Below are 11,785 nucleotides of genomic sequence, written 5' to 3'. Positions count from 1 at the left end.
CCGCCTCAGCGCTCCGGGGTCACTTTCCGTGTTCCGAATGTCTTTTAGCGAGCCGGGGCGCCAGGCAGTGGTTGTTAGGGACTCTGAAGTACATCAGCTTTTTAAATTAAAAATAGCCAACCACCTGGTTTGTGTCCACATCTCCTGTTCCCTTGTGCCCCTGCATTAACACACCTGGGACGCCGCCGGGGTGTCGAGGCCCAGCAGAGCCGGCGGGTCCCGGCGCGGGGTTTGGTGGCGAGAGCTGCGGAGGACACGCTGCGCTGGCACAGCCGCGGCACCTGAGGTGGCCCGGCCAACAAACGCTTTATCCTGAGGTGGCCTGGCAAACAGCGTGTCCTGCAGTGTGTTTTCAGTGACACCCGTTTCGTGGAAGGTCCTTCTACAGCCACCGACAGCAGTTTGAACTTCTCCGTTGCGCTCAGGGGAGATGAGTCCAATGACATCGAGTAAAAAGAATATACCCGCCACAAGACTTTTATGCTACATACCTGCGTGTAAATGAAACTTACAAGTGGTTAATTCCAAAGGGTTTTTATTTTTAAGTCCTATCATTTGAAAGTAATGAAGACATTTATTTCATCTTAGTCTGTAAAGTAGGAGCAGAGCTTTCAGTGTCGCTTAAACGCAGGATTATCGTAAGTCTGTAGCAGAGTTTTTGTACCGGGTGGGCATTCCTTCTGGTTGCAGCAGCTTCCTGTGAAGTTGTCATAAGATGTGCGTATCTGCTCTGGGTGGGGAGTCTCTATGCTACTCTCCCAAAAACACAACCTGCTTCAGCGTCTTATTATCATCTGCTTTTAGGCAATGTGGCATTTGGAGTGACCGTTGTAGTACAACTTTGATATTCTCAAGGAGAAAAGTAAACTAAAAATAAATAGAATATGAAGTTGGTGATTAACTTTTCAATAGGTGTTGATGGTGGACAGACTTAAACAGCCCTCTGTGTGGGTTGAGCTAGCAGGGCTGAGATATAAAATGAAATAAAATTCACAGAGAAGGAAGATCAGCAAGAATTTGCAAAAAAAGACACCACAGAGCCTGTGCACTAATAATTCTTTTGCTGCGTGTGTTGAGAAGCAGTTTTGGAAGACTGGAGAAAGGCGAAGCAAAGACATGAAATTGAAATGAGCCGTTGATCCAATACTCTTCAAAACACCTGAATGCTTTTTAGGTGGTTGGTCATCATATTTTAGATGACCGTATGCCGTATCTGAAATTAAGGTGCGGAAGGGTTGCTCTAAGCAGAAAGAGGTCATATTCTTGGGAAAAACTGCTCTTCTACTGTAACAGCAAGATGAGGTTACAGGAAGCATGCAATTTTTTATTGTAAAAAAAACCTGCTTAATTAAAAGATACCGTCAGTTATTCTGTGGAGAAGTACCTTTTCACAGAATTCCATCTTTAAGTATAGCATTTTGTTCTTCTCTGAAAAATGTACTGGGAAAACATGGGTTAAGTGTGTGTGAGGAGTAAGAGCGCCAGACGTAACTACATTAGCAACAAAACTTGTAGTCATTAGAGTTGTGGTTTTTTTAAACTCAAAATTGTTCAGGTTCAAATCCCATGAAGGAACTCATTAACTATGTGTGAAAGTAGGTTACGTGCATTAATATACAAATATGATTGTGTGTTTTGTTTGTTTTGGTTTTTTTTTTAAGCTTACTCATCTTTTCTCCTCAGGCTTGCAAGATGTAAAGAACCAAAAATACACGTACCTGGTTCTTTTATGGCACGTTAAGAAATACATTTGTATTACCTGCCTTTGCAGAGCCTAATTTTTACCTGCTGCCTGTCTCTCTTTTTATCACTCCAGGATCTCTCTCTTAGCCCAGCTGCTCTTCACGTTGGGTAGAATTGGTCAGGTAGGTTGCCAATGTTGGAGCATTTTGTTTCCAGCCAAAAGTAATGTTTCAGTGGCTCTTTTTGGAGATTAATTTTATCTCTAGCCTGTACCTAGACTATGCAAGTCCCATTTATTTTGAGTGTTGTTTTTTCAAATAAAATGATCGGTTTAGGTTTCTGTATTGAAAAGGTATTGCAGAGACTCAAGAATTTTATGTCCTTGTACTTTAAGGGTAGATGATTCCAACGCATGCTCTGGTACCAGAGGCTGTTATGGTCTCCAAATGCCAATTGATTTGGGTTTCTCTCATTTGAAGAATTCCAGTACGAAGCTCAGAAGAATCCATTAACTAATTTCAGAAGTAAAACTTGGAAGAAAAACTAGCAGATCTGTGTAACTTATCCTCAGCAGTGAAGCAGTGGAAGGATGAGTTGACGTGGTGTTCTCTGTGTCATTATGTATTGTGGCTGTGGGCAAGTTGGTGGGCGAGTTCAGAAGCTGTGTAGGGTTTGCATGAATGCTTAGTTTAGGGTGTGAGTAGGAAAATAAGTAGGCATGGACTTTCTGAGGGGGTGGTTGGGTGTGAGCAGAGTCTGTCTGCGCTGAAGGATTTGTGCAGCCGCAGAGAGAGGAGCGTTACCTGTTTTTTAGTTTTGCATGGAAGCTGTTGGGCTGACTGGTTATGAGTAGGACACTTGTAAATTATAGAGATGTGGCTTCCCTCTAGTTATTTGGCAACTGGATTATCCATGCAGCTCAAAAACGGCAGCTTCAGTGGGGAGAGGATGAAAGACGTGAAGGGGATACAGAAACGCAGAGAAGTGTTACTGGTGTCATGGGTCCCGTCTGCCTTTCTTGTCTGTAGGATAGCTCCTGCAACTACAGAAAAAAAAAAGAGCCTGTTTCATTAATGAATTTTAAGTCTATGGGACCAGTAAGACTTTCAATTTTTGTGCTAGTTTGATTCTTGAGGTCTTGCCTCAGCTGCTTAACGCCAAGTTGCTCGTAGCTCTCTGAGGGCATCGAGGTCTGGGGTGGTTGTGTGAATTCCTACAGAATTGCCGGATACGTACAAGTTTATCTAATGCCTCTGTGTGCCCCTGGAGCAAATCTTGTCATGTACAAAACACAGAAGTCTTCCTGCCTATCTCTAACATCTTGCGGTATGTTCCTGAGCCTGAGAAAAATAGGGTTCCTCAGGAAGAGACCGCCGTAGCACAAAGTGTGGTTTGGCTCCAAGTGATGTTGCTGTGCATCCCAGAGAAGTTAAACTTGAACCAGGTTAGCTCTTGATCTTCTCTTCTGTAACAAATAATCCAGAAGCCTGCACATTTTTTTTTAGCACTTTTTGTCCTGGCAATCGCCCTAATGTGGATACAATTCTGTTGCCCTGGTTTAATTTATTTAGTTTGTGAGCCTAGTGTAAATTATGGTGGCATAAGAGTGCTTTTACCAGAATAAACCACACTTGCACTAGTAAGTTTGGTGTAAGTTGTAGCATATATCTGCAGACCTTTTATAGGATAGATCTGGTCCAAGTATTCCTGGTATCCTCAGCAGTAGCAGCAGATGTTCTCATCCGAACAGATCTGTCACTGCCTGGCATGAGTCGTTCTTGGCCAGCTGAAACTTGCAGTTCCTAATGTTTTGCTAGCTTGCTGTCTGCTTGCCTGTGTCACAGGCTGCATGTGGGAACTACCTTAACAAAGAGGGTGTTTAAGCTCAGATTCTTAGATGAACTTAATATTGTTACACAGGGATTGCGCTGCTGTGTTAGAAATTAAATTAAGACATTTCTGTTATCTCAGCAAGTTTTGCCTTTGGTTTTCACGCATCTGTGTGAACAGATTACAGATGAGTGTATGTATTCTATACTGCTCCCCAAGGCTTTTCTAACTCAGTAATGGACCAATAACCATATTTTCATCTTTCTCCAGATGAGCACAATGCAGCTAAACAAAAATAAAAATGTAAAATTAAGTTCATGGTATCCTCCATTTAGCTGTAAATAGTTATGCTTCTTATAAATTGGGTTTGGTCAGAAATAACCTGACAGCATTTGCATCTTCTCACTTGTGCTGTTCAACCTTCTCACATCCCAAAAACATAGCAGGCCTTGTAGGACCCTTGCAGAACCACAAAACCATAACCTCTCTGCCAGTGCTGAAATAGGCTTCTGTGGAGATGTGGTGGGTCATTGTCTCCTGTCACTGAACTCCTGTCCTTTCCTCCGCCTGCTGGCACTTGGAGCGTTTTGAGTTGTCGTGAAACCGTAAGAAGGCAGTCTGCTGCGCTGACGTCCTTGCGTGAGAGTGTCTGTGAGCATCCCTGGGTGCCGGTGTGAAAAGTGGAATGGGATGTCTGTTCTGCAGCGCACTGAAAAGGTGTGACTTGGCACTTTTTGTTACGCTTGTTAGACAATAAATGCTGTAGAGCAAGGCGAGGTAGAAGTACCTTCTCCTGCTTATTTCCTGATACCCATTTGGGTTTTACTGACATTTATAGAGAGCTTTTATAGTGTTTTATAACTTTTTCTATTTGGGACTAGTACTGAAGTCACGAATACAAACCGCTGCTGATGGTGGGAGGTATTTGGTTGTCAGGACCCCGTGCTCTCAAGTTCTGGTTTAGCCAAATCGTGCTGTGCTCATGCCAGGTGGTGTTCCCTCTTCACTGGGTGTGCGGGGCAGCGTTGTGGTAACTGCTCTATGAAGGAGGGATCTAAAGCCATGTCATCTTCAAGGCTTTTTATGAGAAGTTCGTTTCTGGCAGTCTCCTGGGAACTTTACAGGCTGCCCTGGCAGTAGGAAGTCAGGAACAAATCGGGCCGGAATTGGCTTCCAGACTGTTAAAGCTGTTTTTATGTTTGGATGTATGTTATGTTTGGATAAGTAGTTGAGGGGCAACAGTGATACAGGCATGTTAAAAGCTTATGGCTTAAAAAGGGATTTACAAATCACTATACCAGGCTTGAATGGGGAGTTGTTAATTATATTCCTGCTCCAACAAGCCCCTAAAGATGGCCTGAAGGGAGGAAGCAATAAGGTTCTTACCCAGCTCAAAATAGTAAAAAAATACCGTTGGGCTGCTCCTGCACATCAGGCACAGGGAGAACTGGAAATCAGAGCATCTTGTTTATGCAGGAGAACTTGATGAAATTTCTTGGCCTTTCTTTGCATCTGAAGACGTGCAGTTCATCTGCGTGCCTGATGTAAGAGGCGAGCTGGGGTGGAAGGAGGTGTGGCAGGATGGAGCTGCTTGGGATGTCTGGGTAATTTATACTCTGTAGGTTGTCTTTACACCTGTATTAATTGCCTTGCTTGGCAAAACTTTTATTATTAGAAGAACCTTTTTTACTAACAATTTTTCTTGCAAGCTTTAAAATGTATTTTGTGGCTGGAGCAGGGCTCTTCTGAAGGTGCTCGTGTGTCTGGAGGAAGATCTGGAGTTGATGAGTCTGCACTTCTTGATTTGTGTTTGGGTTTTTTGGTCTTTGGTGGTTTTTTTTGCTTTAAACCTGTTTTGTTTGCATTGGTCTCAGCTGCAGTTACAAAAGGAACTTCCTCCTCATGTGAACTGGCAAATATGAGAAGTAACTAATGGTTTTAAAGAATTTGTTTTGTCACTCTCTGTTCAGACCCCTTGTTTCACATATTGTACAAAGCTTTCCTCTCTATCCTGGTACTCAGTACCAGTATAGTATGTATACATAGGGGAGTCTCCAGTTTCTTATTTGTCTCCTGTGTTATGTCTATGCCACTGCTTAATATTTCCAAGAAAAGAAAAAAAAAAAAATTGCTTGTTGCCTATCAAGGAAATCTGTGCTTAATACCACGTAGTTAGTGGCTGGTTTATGTCCTCAGGCATGGTGGTTTACATCTCCTGAACGACTTTAAGCTGCCTAGGACAGCTCTTGTTATTGTTCATGGACACGGTTAGTACTCTGAATTGCAGACTCTTGGCTCTTCTTTCTTGCGCTGGTGAAATCCACACTCTTGGTTCCTTTTTCCTCTTGGCTGTGTCATCACTTTTTGTGACAGTCTTGCAGACCTCTGTTTTCCAGCTCCTGGGGTGTCCAGAGTTCTGCTGCCTCCCTCAGTTGGATTCCCAAAGAAACATAGTGCTTGTCACATCTTCCAGCTGACCCTTGATACTACTCATGCAGGTGTAATTTTGTCCATTCGACTTCATACTTCTCAGCAACTATGAAAACCTTTGTTGGACTCTGATGCTTATTTCTCCCATGTGCTATAAGGATAAGTGAGGTATAGCAACCTGATTAAACCAAGTTTTCTCAGCAGGTTCACTGGTGTATTCCAAATATGATTGTAGTAAGTCACAGGGGTGTTTGGATTATTAGAGACACACTATGCTGCATTGCATTTCTTAAACATATTTAATGTTAAATTTAACAGCATGGGTATAGTATTGTACTTCTTCCTTTGAAGAAAGCGTTTTAATCAAGTTTAAAAGCAGAGTTAATTTGAAAGAAAACATATTTTCAAGTAAGGTACAATTCATTTCTTGGTTTAAAACTGTATTCCAGAAATGCCTGCCTTTGCTTTTCTGAGCCCCTAGTCCCAACTTGCCATCTAATAGGTGTAACACTACTGTTTAGTAGAAAGCTAAATTTCCAGCTGATGTGGACTGAAAATCTCATGAATCGTCTGTTTAATGAGTGAAGTGGAGTGTCATTTGTAGCACAGAAATGGCATTAATATGATACAGATTTAATTACTTCAGGAAATGCTTTGGTGAGTGTTCTGTGCGAGCTAACCTGCTGCCCATTGAGGATTGGGAATTAGATATTTTTTCCCCAGCTTTTAAAAACAAAGAAAGAAAAAAAACCCCAAATCCACCTTTCTAAATCCTGTGGCAGGTATTTCCAATACAGAAAGGCAGGTGAGAGATCTGTGCTTCGCGTGAGAAGAGCCGAACAGCCAGCTGCCGAAGCGGGACTGCTCGACTACGCGCATAGATGAGGCCAAGCTGCGCTTCACGCAGCGTACAAGGCGCGTGGCACAAGCTGTGGGTGCCCAGCAGCCGGCTCATCTGCCTTGCTTGTGTTTGACTTGTTTGTAAGCTCGGCTGGTACAGTCGGTTGTTTGTTTTCCGAGTTGGCTAAAAGAAAACCAAAGTAAAATGAAATGGCAGGTACTTACTGCTGCTGGGAAGCTCCAAGAGTCCATTGTTGAGGACTGCCTTCGTCAAGTGTGTGTTCTGTCTACTTAGGGCTAACTCGCATGTTTAGGCAAGACTTGCTGGTTGAGGGTAGATTTCCAATTTAGATTATGATCTAGCTCTGGATGAGCTCAGTGTAGTCAGAATAACTTCAGATTTTCAGGGTAAACAAGCTCTTCATTGAGCAGAGCCCATGAGCCCCGCACACGTCCCCTGGGCTGCTGCTGAAGGGATTGCTTTGTTCTCTTTCTTGGGGGGGGGGACAGGGGGAAAGAAACCATTACATTTTTGCCTGACTTCAACTTTCCAACAGATGAAAAAACCAAGTTATTCCTAGTTGTTGTTTCTCTTAAACCAAGCGAAGCAACTTCTGCAGTTTTTTGTGCTGAGCTGTTAGGTGGACTACTTTGCCTTTAGACCTGAAGTTGCAGTTACAGATAATCTGAAGGAGAGAGACATACAAGAGGCATAGCCAAAATCCTCTGAGAGCTGGCACCCTTTGCAGGGTGTGGTGAAGACTGTCTTTTATGTGTGCTGCTAAAGGCCAGGGTGCGACCTCAAAGAAAACCTTCTGATTTGGTTGTAAAATATCTTTTTGGAGGATGGCAGTGGGTGGAGTGAACTGCTGCATCATGTTTTTGTGTCTGACCTGTTTAATAATGTGATTATTAAGGTTTTTTGCACGCAGAAAGACCAGCCTTCATGGGAGAAGATGTTGCAGGGATAAAGGCAGACAAACGCAAAAATTTCACAATGAAAACGGTCAAACCTACGTAGGTCTTAATTAGATTTAACATGGAAAGCGTGTAGTTTAGAGACTCAAACCTCCATAAGGAAGCCCAGATGAGGAGGAGACTAAATTGACCTTATATTTGCATCAAAAGCAGAATTTTTAAGTTTTCTCCTTGCTGATGCAAAATCTCAAAGTACTGGCTTGTCATTTTGGGGACTGAGTCATCCTTGTGAGTGTATTTTAGGTTTGGTGCGTGTCTTTGCTGGAAACATTTGTTGCAGGTATAACTTCATTTGAAAATGCTAATGCTCTCAGGAGAAGGCCAAAACACTGGTGCAGATAAAGGATATGTATCATCAAAACCCAATTTTATTACTCTCTGGTTTGAAAGGATGGCTTTGCTACTCCCATACTAACGTTTGCTAGTGTGGCAATATTAGCAAGGCTTGTGTAGACTAGCCCTTATGGTTAATCTGGAACAAAATCATTAATTTGGAAAGACAGCTCCTTTCAAAAAGACAAGTGTTTCCCTCATCTCCTGTAGTTTTGTTCCTGACACTCTGCTACAGCTGTGTAAGTAGGGCAGCAAACTGCCTTGTTTGCAGTGCGGTGATGTGAGAGCAGGGAAAAGTTTTGTGTTGCAAAGCATCAAAAACAAAGTGTCTGCCTTTTGTTTCCCAGATTTTCCGATTGTTCATCGCTGTAAATATCATAAACCTCCTTGAGGTTAACGTGGTCTAGAGCATTCTCATTTACAAAGGCACAATCTTTGCAGGCAGATGTTTTCTTTACCTGTTTGGGTACCAGTATACCAAGGCTCTAAGGATTAAAGCATTCCAAGAATGAGACTGTTGTTCTCTTTATGTCACCATTGTAGAATGGTGACAGATGGGCTATCTTTTTTCATAACAGTTCACAAATAAGGCAGAGGTTTTATAGATAAAAACTATTCCCACATAATTATGCCTGACTCAGGAAAGCAAGCTTTATTGGTGGAGGCTGAATTATTTGCTTTGGTTTGTTTGGTGTTTTGGTTGGTTGGGGTTTTTAAATTCTTATTGCCTCTCCTGTAAACTGTCAACTGTAAAACTCCAGAAAAACAAGTTTTCAGAGACATGGACCCTTTATCAATGTGCTTCTCATGCATCTTAACTGTCCCATAACAGCGCTCTCACAGGGATTTGGCTGTAAGGTTGGAAGTATGACCATGTGTTTTTCTTTGTTTTGTTCTTTTAAAATGAGAGGTAGGGCATGTAGCAATAGGACGAGAGGGAATGGCTTCAAACTGGAAGAAGATAGATTTAGATTAGATACTCGGAAGCGATTTTTCACTGTGAGGGTGGTGAGGCACTAGAACAAATTTCCCAGAGAAGCTGTGGCTGCCCCATCCCCAGAGGTGTCCAAGGCCAGGTTGGATGGGGCTTTGAGCAACCTGGGCTGGTGGGAGGTGTCCCTGTCCGTGGCAGGGGGGCTGGAACTAGATGGTCTTTAAGGTCCTTTCCAACCGAAACCATTCGATGATTCTAAGATCCATCTTAATTTTAACAAGAACTGTGGACAGTCTTAAATTTATCTGTTAGGGCTTTTTTTAATTACTTGAATCTGTTTTATGCCATCAGATGTGAATTGTGACTCCTAGCAATGTCAACATTTGTTCTTAAGCCCTTGTTTTCATTTTAACGATTTACCTTGCTTATATTGATGCTTACACATACAGAAGAGGTATTGGAATTTCTTCCTCTTTCTGCTTTGTGTAGTGTCATTTGAGATGACTCATTAGGATTGTATTCCTTAAGTGATGTGGAAGAGCAGATTCTAAATTTGTCACATAGACACACAACATCAAAACACAACATAAACCCGGTTGTTCTTATGCCACTTGCTCAAGGTGTAGGATGTGCCAAGCAGTTTCCCTGACCCAGTACAGAGGTTGGGATGGATGTTGTGCATTTATGGAACATTTTATTCATGTTACCAGAAGCAATTTCAACTTACAATGATGATCTTAATTAAAAAATGGAAATAACTGTTTTAAAACATGTATGGAGTCAAGCTGCGCAAAATTAAATTACTTAAGAAAACAGGAGAAAGAAGTTGCCTTGTTTTGTTTCCCCCAGCTCTGTATGCATCTCAGCTGCACTCTGCTCCCAGCTAATGGGTCTTCTGGTTGGCTGTGGGGATTTTATTTCCTTCTAAATCTTGATGTTCTGGTCTTTCAGCTGAATTAAGGAAGACTGAGGCAGCCTTTTCTGCTGTGGTTTGGCAGCTTAGGGTGCTTTTAAAGTAATTAGAAATGTTGTCCAAAGTAGGAAGCTCTGATATGAATGTGTTAGAAGCAGTCGTGCTACAGCTGGGCACATCGCTGCACCTTGGGGTGTTGATTGCCACTTCCAGCTTTCTGCCACGTAAATCGTAGGCTGAATAAATCACTGTGAGGAAGAGCATGGTGGAAAGAAAGCATCCTCCTTCCTGGGATACCGACAGATTGGAAAAGCTCTGCTTAAGCATAGCTAGAAACATTTTTTCTAAAGTGAAATTTGGTAGAGGACCAGAATTAAGTATTTCCCAATGTGTTGTCCGCTCTGTCTTTCTGAACTGGGAACAAACGTGTTTTGAAACTTTCTCGTCCTGTCTGTTGCATGTGTTACGACAAGGGTGCCCAGACCGCGGTTTGCTAGCGAGGTGTGGGTGCAGGTCACAGCTGATGCTGGGTGAGGCAAGAGGAGGCATGGCTCCTTGCCCTCCGCATACCTACCTCCTACTTTTTTCTCCTCCTTCAGCTTTTTTTCCACATTAGACTCACAGTTTACTATTGTAAACTTTTCCCGCCCCAAACCTGGTTATAATATGTCCTTGCATCAATTTTTTCCTCCCCTCTTCCCAACAGCCAGTAGCTGTCCTGTAGTACTTGACGTGAGTGACAAGGAGTACCTCCAGCTGCCCTTTGGGAGTGGTTCTCATGTCATAGCTCAGAAACCTTTGTACAAACATAAATAAGGGTAGTAGGTTATTAACTAACAAGGTAATGTTGTGTGACATGTATATAAGTACTGCTTCTCAGGACAGATGATAGGAACAAAGCTTAGTCTGAACAGGGATGTGTTTACATGAAGTGAATATTTGCCCACATACAAGTATGTATAACTTTGAAATCAATCCGTTTGTTCTCAGAGTTATTTTTCTGCTTTGAGTTTGTGTTGTGGGCTTGCATGGTTGGTTTGTTTCTTTTCAGGCTAACGACTGTTGATGCCTGAAAAGGTACACAGTAATTAGAACATCTAGCCTGATAAAACCCAGAAACTCTGAACAACACTTTCTTGTTTCCGGGAGGTGTCAGCGTAAAGTCCACGCAATGAGGTGATTTAGCCTGGGTGTGTATGGGTGATGCTAAGATGAAAGTTAGTGATAAATAGCACTAGTCCTTTCCCTAATCTCCCCATTAGTGCTGGCATGCAACGTGTTTATTTTATGCTTTACATGTGTTTTAAACCCCACTATGTGTTGGACTACCCAGGTTCTGTGTAGATAACACTGTATTTGACCATACCGGCTACTCATAGGTACCTGATACCTGTGAGGTACAGATACCATCTGACTGTCTCTTTCCTGGTGAAGGAAGCCAGGTGTTGCAAACCATGATGCATTTTATGTTAAATCAACAGAAAACAGTTTCATCCCAGGAAACAAGAAGCACCTTTCATTACAAACTGAGAAACCTCAAACTGGAGCCGACATAATTGCAATTGAGGTAGTTTGGATTGGGTGTAAAGAAGCCTTGGCACTGGGTTAGAGCTGAAAACGTGTGTTACTCTGTGTGTGTATGTTCTTTCATTCGTTTGGAGTTGTAGGCATGAAAAATGCACGTTCCACATGGCCGAGGATGGCACAAGTTGAGATGTACGTTGTACAGCATTGCTTGAGCTAAATATTCATTTTAAAAGTTTTCAGCTGACAAGTTGCAAATCAGTGTCTGCTATTGCAGCACAAGCTTTATTGGAAGTCACGTAGGCTGTTTAGAGAACGGG

The sequence above is a fragment of the Charadrius vociferus genome, unplaced genomic scaffold (genome assembly GCF_000708025.1).
Source record: "Charadrius vociferus isolate BGI_N301 unplaced genomic scaffold, ASM70802v2 scaffold498, whole genome shotgun sequence".
NCBI lineage: Eukaryota > Metazoa > Chordata > Aves > Charadriiformes > Charadriidae > Charadrius > Charadrius vociferus.
The sequence above is the reverse complement of the archived record's forward strand: the minus strand, read 5'-3'. Positions refer to the sequence as shown.